This window comes from Abramis brama (genome assembly GCF_963993115.1).
Source record: "Abramis brama genome assembly, chromosome: 17".
Lineage (NCBI taxonomy): Eukaryota > Metazoa > Chordata > Actinopteri > Cypriniformes > Leuciscidae > Abramis > Abramis brama.
In genome coordinates this window covers 24195764-24206974 of record NC_139979.1, presented here as the reverse complement: position 1 = coordinate 24206974, position 11211 = coordinate 24195764, and the positions used below count along the sequence as shown (strand labels likewise).

General features: G+C 38.1%; 1 protein-coding gene and 1 long non-coding RNA gene across 2 annotated transcripts in view; one reads left to right on the top strand and one right to left on the bottom strand.

Annotated features, from left to right (window-relative positions):
• Positions 1 to 2668: 2668 nt before the first annotated feature.
• LOC311066961 lies at positions 2669 to 9220 on the bottom strand. The gene is made up of 4 exons (XR_014603153.1): positions 8854 to 9220; positions 8036 to 8136; positions 7835 to 7928; positions 2669 to 2960 (listed from the first exon to the last, which is right to left on the bottom strand). It is a non-coding gene; the product is annotated as an uncharacterized lncRNA (long non-coding RNA).
• The window catches only part of ncalda (neurocalcin delta a), a 48382-nt gene continuing 46076 nt past the window's right edge, over positions 8906 to 11211 (top strand). The window contains exon 1 of the mRNA XM_084088453.1: positions 8906 to 9042. The gene's annotated coding sequence lies outside the window, so the exon portion shown is untranslated. The remainder of the gene's footprint in view (positions 9043 to 11211) is intronic.

Sequence of the window (11211 nt, the reverse complement as noted above, 5' to 3'; positions counted from 1 at the left end):
AAAGACACATAGAATGAAATTTTGCTATAATTATTTTACAATATTTGTTCTCTTTTAGCACAATTAGATCTCTTTAAATTAATGGCAAATGTCAAAACTCAATCCAGTGCTGTGCAATCAGTGGAATAAAGAGAATTTGCTTGGTGGAACGTCTAACAATAGCCATTAAAATGTGTTCAAGATTCATGGAATGATGTAGCTGTAAATTGTTAGTTTTCAACAGGTTAGCAGAGATGCCCACCACCACGATGACCATTCTCTGTTGGCTCATCTTTATTTCCCATGAGCCCTGGTTAAAAATGACCTTCCATGCCTCTCCTCTCTGCTCCAAAACCCCTCGAAGAATAATAAGGGCGCCAGACACATTAATTAGACGCTCTATTTAGATAAATGTCTGTGAGCGAACGTGAGGCAGTTATTAATATTTCAGATTAAAATAATTAAATTCAATTTTTCATTTGAGCGAAATAGAACATCTACATTAGTGTGTGTTGCTTTCTCTTCTTACCTCCTTCCTGGTGTGTGCATTTTTATTAAAGCCTTTTTTTTTTCTTTTTTTTTTTGCACACATTTTCCTGCTCTTGCACTTGCAATGTTCCCTCTGCAACACTGATTGGGTCAAAGTGCCACATGGAGAGAAGGTACAGGAAATGACTGTTAATTAAAGAGCTGACAGCTCGCATGTAGCTTGCTGTGTGTGTGAATAGGAGTGTGTGTGTGTGTGTGTGTGTGTGTGTGTGTGTGTGTGTGTGTGTGTGTGTGTGTGTGTGTGTGTGTGTGTGTGTGTGTGTGTGTGTGTACGACATTGTGAATGTGTGTGTGTGTCTGAACCCGAATACATGGACCATCCTTGATCAAATAGGTAACTAGATCTGTCAAAAGACATTTTTACCACGGCACTTTCCTCAATTGTTTCAATACAATTCTAAATCAGCCTTATAGTTCCCTCATCTTCAGTTTACGTCTCTTTTCCCATCCTTTAGAATCTCATCACATCTTCTGCAGTATCACATTGTAGGGCACTTTTGTGCCCCTGATCTCTTCAAGGTTCAAATCCATCAGCAAAAATCTTAAATGCTTCTATTGTCTCTTGTGTGGGAGGTCAGTTCTCTGTTTCACCTGACCAGAAAGAGCTAAATGGTTGCCAGGGAGACTGGAGATCATTTGTGCGTGCGTGTATGTGTGTGTGTGTGTGTGTGTGTGTGTATACGCACTTGTGTCTGTATTTCTTATGTGTGCAGCGCTTTAATGTTTCTATCAGCCTTTAGTCATGTTGGTGTTATTTGGAGCAATAATACCAAGCCTGACAGTCTCTCTCCTGTCCGATACCCAATAGCATAAAAGGCACCCCTGACCTTTAAAAGAGAGGACTAATAGATGAATGAAAGGAAGCCGGGAAGTATGAGCAGTAAGGGCAGCCTCCTGTGGGGGAAAAAAGCCATTCCGACACAGGAAGTACAATAGATGTAGAGCTGAAGCAATCACAGAGTGTTACACAGAGAGAAGCACACAGAATAAATTCATTACCGCTGCAATAAATGGAGCAGAACACCTTTACACCGAGAACAAAGAGCACAGACTCCAATAGCTACTATGAAATGTGCATTCAGGAACATTTATATTCCTATAGCTTATTAGTTTTTATGAAATGTGCACCAATTGAATTCAGGTAAATTTGGCCAAAAATACATAAGGTCCAAAATCCTGAGGCTATAATTGTATATTATATTTACTAATAATTCATAAATTAATTAATTTATATGAACAAAATCAATAAAATGATTTGAAATAAAAATGACACGAGTTTCAGAATTTCACATGCTCTTTGTCACAAATATGCTTATTTGGTCGACGACTTTCGATAATGAAATACTGTTTATAAACCTTTGCAGAATTTATACAAGTAAAAGTAATACAAAACAATACAAAGTAAAATATTTTTTTGAAGAGGCTCATTTCAACAGAAATGTATAGTTTCCTTTATGTGATAAAATATTATTTAGGGCACTATTAAATCCCTCTTTATATATATATATTTTAACATGAATAAACCATTCAGATGCTGCAAGGTCTACAGTATGCAAACTTATGTACTTAACTTCAGAGCTGAATCTTAAATAATTGTTAAATAATTTTTCCTTTTATTCCCTGTAGGCTTTTTTTTTTTTTTTTTTGAATCCTAGTGTGGTCTCAGACATTTGAACCAACTCATTTTCTTTTATTTCTTTTTTGACATTCAAATCAAGAGAAAAAGAAAATGTTGTCTTCCCCACACAATTATTTGATGATAATTGTATAATGTAATACAATGACAACAGCTGCACACCATTGTGCACCTATACAGTTCTCAAATCTAAAATAACTTTAAAAGATTTTGGCCTTTCAGTCTCCGTAGCATCTTTGCAGATAAATGTTAAATAAGGTGCATTTGTTCATGAGTTAGCAGTTTGCCGGCTGATGATTAGGCAGATATGGGGAGTATTTAGCATGTTATTCTCCCCCTGCTCTCTTTTGGACTCCTCCTTGGCTCTGTGCCTAGTGAGTGTAATTTGGATGAGTACTGCTCGCTTGCCTTTGGGCTCATTAACAACAATATAAACAGTAATTACAGTGATCGCCTAATTAATTCATTGAAAAACGGGCGAAAAAAGGAAAACACTGAATGGTTAAGAAGCAAGCGCAAATCTTTTGCCAATTTTATTGCAACATTGTTGACATAATTAGCAATTTCACGTGCCACAATACAACTTCAATAATTACAACACTTTTTCTAGAATTCATTTATGAGAATTCTCTGCTTATTGTTTGCAGTGCCCGTCATTTGTGTGATTGTCTCTTCTCTGATATTTTTTGATGAAATCTTGCATTAACAATTTACGTCTTTTGTTCCAGAGGCATTGGTGATTTTTTTTTCTTCTTTTTTTTCTGGGCATCTATGATGATTCTGGAATGTGGTTAGTCTGGAGAGAGAGAGAGAGAGAGATGCTCATGTGACTCTCAGCTCTTCATTATTGGTCTTAATTAGCTTAATTAGTGTAATTACTTAATTGTGGTTAGTTAAAAAATGATAAATACCTACCGGTAAAAGATGAATCGCTTGTAAGAGAAATTAATGAGCTTATATTTCATTAATATAACTTTGACTCAGAGTATATTTTTCCTTTGAAATTACATTCATCTTTTTTTCTTATTTAATAGTCTCACCTATTACCTATATGTGTTACTTTCTCATGAGCATATCTGAAACACAATTAATAAAATAATAATATTAGCGTTTTATTATGAGTTAAAAAATTTAAATATATGACAGGCCTGCACATATACAGTATATCCAGATGATTTTCAAATGAGCAGCATGTTGATCTGAGACTGTTTAGGTAAATGTTTTTAATACCTAAGATATTTTAGTGACAGACACTGATCATTGATCAGCAGTGAAAGAAGATGGGCAGAAAGCATGAATGAGCTTCTGGGCCACACGGAAACCAGTCTGTAGTGGTGCCAGCTGACTGGTCGCCAGCAATGGAAACTTCCCACAATTAACACAAATTACTGACAGTCTGCCAGCTATCAGCGCCTGGCATCAGCCTCGGGCCTGGCAGCCATGCAGAAATAGGAGGTGGGATCATATACAACAATGATAATGTGTGCTTCTGTGTGTTCATCCATTATCACCAGTGTCACTGCCAATATGTGTCTCATGTCTCTGCATGTCATTTCTAAGTGGCACACAAGTGTGTGTGTGTGTGTGTGTGTGTGTGTGTGTGTGTGTGTGTGTGTGTGTGTGTGTGTGTGTGTGTGTGTGTGTGTGTGTGTTGTGTGTGTGTGTGTGTGTGTGTGTGTGTAAAAAAATTGTTAAGATTAATCATTCTCTATTATAATTTTTAAAGTAAGCCTAGTCTTTAAACATGCCCAGTTTCAAAAGGCAAATCCAACTGTTTATTTCCCTGAAGTGCATCTCCGATCATTAGGGTGTAGAAACGGTTATTTAACTTCTCTTGCCCAATTTTTATTTAGTGAGCCTATATCATTCATATTGTCCCAAATCCATCTAGTCTGTAAGAGGAAAACGGAAGGATGTGATGTGACATATGGGTTTAAAATGAGAAATTTTGCCATTTTGATTAGTTCCACACATAAAACCAGAAAAGGCTCAAATTGTTGCAGATTTCAACTGTTAGAATAGAGTTATAGCTCCATCTACTGTTGAAAAGTGGATGGCAGATTTCTAGCGCCTCTGTGCAGAGACTGATCACAACACTGGAAAAGGTTTCGTTTTATAAAGAGTTTATGATGTCCCTTCCATGCAGTAATCATTAAAAACAATGTTTTGAAAATCTAAAACTACATTTTGTTATGTCCTACAAGAGTCTAGGGGTTTAAGCAGATGCAACAATATTAAAGGATTTAAAGTGCACTAGTCAGAGCCCTGCCACAGCACCACAAACAACCAGATCATATTAAATATTTTTAGTTACAGCCTGTAAAACAGAAACAATAACTTAAATAGGAAGTGTTAGCTTCAGGAGAAGGCAAGGCCAAAATAAGCAAGAGTCCTGCCTTGGAAATAAAACCTTTAACTAAACTGCTCAAAGAAAAATAAATTAACAACAGAAATATAAACTAACTTCCTACCTGGTCACAAAACAGGAGGAAAACGGGATACAACAAAAATGGCATCCACCTCCCTACAGCTTCCATAAGAGAAAAGAAACAAAACAACCGTTAAGGTGGCTAGTAGGCAAACAAAGAAACAAACATGTAAATGTTAACCCACACTTAAACTATACAATAAGTGTTGGAGTCACACTCAACAATCACTGAACTAACACAATGCCCAATAATGTAGGAATAGTGAATGAGGGGAGAAGGGGGCGATTTCACAGCTAGGAAAAACACACCAGAATACACCAAAACACAGTTCTTTAACAACGATGATACCAAACTATGACAAAGTCAATAACCCACTCGTAACAGCGATAAGAGAATACATCTCTAGACTTTAAATTTGCACATTTACCTGTTACAATAATTCTAAATCTATCTACAAAAAGAGTAGGCTATGTAACTAACTAAATGAATTTCATGAATCCCAGTGCTTGCAAGACAGGAACTTAATAGTGTTAAAAGTTGAAGGAAAATTACAATTTACACGTTTTCAGTCTAAATAGGGAAGCATTAAGTCTGGAATCTGTACTTTAAGTGATTCGAAATTGAAATTTGCCTGAATTTAAATATGTGGGGGGGGGGGGATAATAAAAATAATTTAAATAAAACTGACATTTTGAAGCATTTATGAAGGCCAGCTTTTATTTATTGTGAGGTAGGAACACCATAACTGTTATGCACTGTTTTGGTTTAATTTTCATTATGTTCAGTTCCTGTTGTGTCTGGACACTTAGTGTCTGGAGATTGTTTTGCATGCCTTTGTTTCAACCCGGTTAGACTATTGTAATGCTCTTTATCTAGGCATAAGTGAATCACTGGTTAGTCGTCTTCAGCGTGTCCAAAATGCTGCAGCGAGATTCTTAACAAATACCAGAAAACGGGATCACATAACACCTTTATTGATATCCCTTCACTGGCTAACTGTTAGATACGGAATACAATATAAGGTGTTAATGTTCGTTTTTAAAGCACTACATGATCAAGCTCCTGAGTATATAAAGGACATGTTAATCCCTTATCGGTCTCAACATCACCTTCGCTCTAACCGTCCCGCGGTCTCTCTTGAGGCGTAGTGGAGATCGCGCTTTTTCTGTTGCGGCTCCTGCACTTTGGAATGTGTTGCCATTATCTTTAAAATCCTCGTCAGGCATGGATATTTTTAAAAAGGAATTGAAGACTTATTTATTTTATCAAGCTTTTGACGTTTGATTAGGTCTGAGAACTGTGAGTGATTTGTTGTTTGATTCTGTTGGTGTCATGTTTTAATGTAATTTTATGTTTCTATGTATTTTAGAGTTATTTACTAGGCTACTTATGGACAGCACTTTGGTCCATTTTAATGGTTTTGAAAGTGCTTTATAAATAAAAGTTGAGTTGAGTTGAGAAGGGTGCTCGCGAGCGCCCCCTCTGCGGTCGATATGCGCCCTCGATGCGCACTTTTGCCGAGCCCACACTGATGCGGGCTCCACAGCAGACTTCTTCCCGACAGTCAAAGCGGCATTACGTCACGAAAGTGTGGACTCATAGGAAGACCACGAGTGCTTAGGGTGCCATTTGGGACAGGGCCTATTGCAAAGGTTCTGCCAGTAGTGGGCACTCATGCAACGTAAGCAATGACGTAAATCCGAGTGAACGAGACAGAGGGAAGTAAGCGAGTGAAGGGCATGACAATTTTGGACTGGAACGCAGCCCTATACTTGAAACAAACACACCCCTCTCTTCATTGCTCTGCTTCCAAAACTCACACACCAATCCAATCCCCGCCTTGCTCCAAGTCGGTCTCCAACATTGATCCCCTGCTTGCGAGGCGAGTGCACTAACAATGACGCTAAACACAGGATTTACTACCAGTCGGCAATTAAGGAGACTCACTAACTGGCCTCCGTTACACACGCAATAAATGGTTATTAAAATGGTTAAAATGGTTGCTAGGGTACTCTGGTTGCTAGGGAGTGGCTTGGCAGCTGCCAATCATGAAACTCCAAAGGCTGCTTGTCAGTATGAATGATATTAACCAACTCCCATGCCTCTGTGACAATCAGAATGGAAGATATTCCTCTATGGATTTTGGTTGCTAAGGTGCTCGACAATGGTTGCTAGGGAGGGGCTAGGAAGTATTGAGGTGTTTCATGATTGGCTGTTTGCTACCCTGAGTCAAACGAGACCACCCTCATGTTTCCATGACAATTGAATCCGGAGATAACCCTTTTATCTCTTTCAATGGAAGTCTATGGAACGTGTTGCTATAGGTGCTCTAAATGGTTGCTAGGGTATTTTGGGTGGTTACTAGAGGGTTTCTAGATGGTTGCTAGGGTGTTTAGGGCAGTTGCTAAGGTATTTTTGGTGGTTGCTATGGTGTTACTAGGTGGTTGCTAGGTGGTTGGTGGTTGCTTGGTGGTTACATTCATCTATAGGCTATCTCAGCATCGAAAACTTGTGGCTTTGCTTCCACCCCAAAATTGTAGACTAGGGGCCCTTACCATGATGGTAGTTGGACAAATTCAGGGTTACAGGATTAGTTTCAAGTTGACAAAACCAAAACAATCCAACCAGGCTTTGTTGGTACCATCCATGATGCTGATCATCAACTTTCTCTGTCAACTCAGGCTTTGATCCTGAGTTTAAGAGTTTAGGTGTGACATCAGTAGCGAACAGCCAATCACATGCTGAGAAAGAGTGAAACTGCGATTCATTTCTCGCAAGAGAAGCAGCGCGATTCACTTCTCTCTTTTGCAGAATATTACGAGATTGAAAAATATTAAGAATTTAAACAAATTTACACAGCAAGAAGAAAATAGCTGTCTATAAAATGGGGCATTTCCCATTTCAGTGCAAGTAAAATCAGTGCAAGTAAAAGTTGTGAAGTTAATTTATTCAGTTGATAAAGGTATAGAGAGAATCGAACATTTAAGCTCACATGTAGTCATTTTATACCTTTATCTATATTGATTCTAAAGTGTATTTATAGTACCTTTATTTATTTATTTATTTATTTAAACTGTGCATAATAATAATTGATAAGATAAAATTGTACATGTGTGATTGATTAAGTGTATATTAATGACATAAATAATATCTAAATCATACAAAAGTTTTATTCTAAATAAGCATTAGTAAAAGCCAGACAATTTTGTCTTTAAAATCATTTGCTATGTAGTGACCTTACCTTTAATTTGGAGTAGAAACAGGTGGAGTGATTGCATCAGACATGTGTCATTTTGCTCACAGCTGATTGGTCTAAGTTGGAACATACCTCTTACCTGGAACATACCGGACAGGTTAGAGCGTATATGGCAGTGAACACTGCTAAAAGCCAAACCACTTTCATGGTGCCTAAAACTCATGCGCAAACTAAAATGAAACATACCTGGCTAGCCATCTAAGCCGGCTTCATAGTGCAGGCCCCAGACCTTGTGCTTTGGCCCTCACTTAATGCTCTTAATGGGAAGGTTAATTTCTGCCACTGCTCTGTGTGATGAATCATTGAAACATATGAAATTCACTATAAAATAATATAATTTTTTATGCATAACACTTTTTGTACCTCACCTGTTTCTTAAAATTGTATTAGCATATCAGAACTATAAAAATATAAACTATATTTGTTATTTGGTAGTGTGCCTTGACTTGATCCTTTGCAGGACTCAATCGTATATTTTGAAATTGTATATAATAAAATATATTATAAAATTCAGATTTTGCGTTCAATAACATTTTTACTCGTTATGATATAACTATTATATGCAGAAGTTTCTCTTAAAAAAATGTATGAAAATGTAGTAAACTACACGGCGGTCAGTGTTTTATAAATGTTACTGTAACACTCACCACTAGATGTCAGTAAATTCATAGATTTAAGAATATTTTCCCCATGACGTTTGATTCTTGTCATTTGGGTAAAATACATAATTATACGAAACATGCATGAGGTAAAATCAGACGGTTTCGTATTACAAACTGCATATTTAATTCTGATTATCGTATATAATATTATCCTAACAAATAAAATAAATCAATATAAAAAGTAAAAATCCAACACGTGGATTTAATGACTTAATAAGACTGTTATGGGAAATCTAAAATCGTAGCCTATTTAAAAAACAAAAGGTCGGTGAAGATGCACCCAGATTCCCTAATTTATACAACAAAAACGATATCAATAATGTATAAGAATAAAATCCTCACGCTAGTTGATGAGGAAGGCGTGCCGCGCGGATGACGTCATCAAACATTAATCGTGCCACATTCCCCAAACGGCGCGAGTGCAAAACCGTTTTCGGTTTATTTTCTCCTCAGTTCTCTGTTGTCGCATTGGACCATACAGCTGCTTTAGGTTCTAGGCTTCCTCCAGTCGTCTGCAGAAAGTTTGTTACCGTGAGTGTATTATTTCTTCTTTTCCTAAACTTTTCTTCAAGTTTGCCGACGTTTGTCGTCATTTCTTTGAGCTCTGTGTTTTTGTTGTTCAACTCATCACTCTGTTCGTCGCCTATGATGAACAACATAAAAGCAGCTCAAGAGTTTTTTGACATTAATAACCGATAACGTCGTGTGTATTTTGTAACACAATTCGTGCGCTGATACAACGTGTGCTTTTAGCCAGTTAGCTTGATAGTAGGAAGTCTCCTCAAAACTAATTTTGTTTAATTAAGGTTCCTTGACACTAAACAAAAGGGGAGGACTCGTTACACTAAGTTAAACTACTCTTCCAGCTTGTGTCAAAATATTTTGTCTGGCCTCTAAAGACATTTTTGTCGTAATGTGTCACCGTTAGACATTAACATAAACAGATGGTCCCTCGGTGTTTTGATGACGCATGTTATCTTTACAGTACACGAGCTCTGGTGTTTCCTTATTTCAATATGCTTGTTGTAGCTGTTGAAACGTTATGAGTTAAGGTTCTCATGATTGCGTGTTGGATTTCTTTATCATTGAGGACTTCCAGATCTCAAGTGGATGTCATGCTGGACACTGCCATCCTCCAGAACGAGTGAGGATTGACATTGTAGAGTCAATGTTTTTGTCTTGGTGTGAGATTGCCAAGGATGCTGACCTAAAGCAGTTTTGATTATGAAAACTATTACTATTTCAGTCGTATCGGACTCTTGGTGACTCTATGGCCATCTCTTGCCACACGCGAGAGACTGTCCATGAATTTTCTTAGAAATTATTATTTTTTTCCGGGTAGGTTGCCAGGTCTTCCCACAATCCTCCCCATTACATTACAATTCACCTATACTACATGTTTTTAGATAGTGGTGGAAACCCATGCAGACACAGGGGAGAGCATGCAAACTCCACAAGAACGGCCTCCTGGCTCAGCAGGGACTCGAACCCGGGACCTTCTTGCTGTGCTTGCTTCTTGCTTCTATGATCACATAATGTGATCATATTTAAAGGGTTCGTTCACCCAAAAATGAAAATTCTGTCAGTAATTACTCACCCTCATGTGGTTCCAACCCCGTAAGACTTTAGTTCATCTTCGGAACACAAATTAAGATATTTTTGATTAAATCTGTGGCTCACTCCTCCATAGGCTGCTAGGTGATTGATATCTGCCAGCCCAGAAAAGTTAGTAAGAAAAATAACGACTTAATTCAACGTAGTGTAACAGCGCAGCGCTTCTGGGTTGTACGTCAGAACGTAGGCGCACTACGTTCTGACGTACAACCCAGAAGTGCTGCGCTGTTACACTATGTGTGTTTTGTTTTTGTGCACAAAAAGTATTCTCGTCACTTGATAAACTTCAGGTTGAGCCACTGTAGTCACTTGGACTATTTTACCAATGTCTTTACTAACTTTTCTGGACTGGCAGATGCAATTACCTTGCTTGCAGCCTATGAAGGAGTGCGCCAGCTCTCAGATTTCATCAAAAATATCTTAATTTATGTTTCGAAGATGAACGAAAGTCTTATGGGGTTGGAAAACATGAGGGTGAGTAATTACTGACAGAATTTTCATTTTTGGGTGAACAAACCTTTTTATGCGAAATATTTGTTAGATTCATTGTGATGCTGAAGAAATCCTCTTGAAATAGCTATATATTTTTTTTTTTAACATTTCTTTTAATGCACATGCTTCTTTTCTAGCCATGTTTGAAGAGTCCATCCATCCATGCCCATTACTTTTCCCAAAAAAGATGAAGTCCTTTGGTCCGTGTACTTTCATGACTGCGGTTGAGGAGCCCAGATCTGCCTCCTCCCGCATTCTCCCTCTAATGCAGACCAGATGGAAATTAGAGCCACTGATGCAAGCCAAGTGATAACACTTACAACCGTGTGTTCCCATGCCAAATCCAACCCCCCCCATACAAACACGCGCACGTCTGTGCTATCTGTTGGCCAATTTCACTTAAGCATATCATTTTCCAAAGGCGGCTGATCATTCTGCTGTCACTTTGCATGAAGAAGAGGCACTTAGAACATGCATAACATGTTGTGGAGGTGTCAGCCTCGCAGGCATGCACCTCAGCAGCACTATGGGTAGCCACCCGACACAAGCAGGTTGGCATGCGTGACAGTGCAGATTGTGGTCAAGGACATGTAA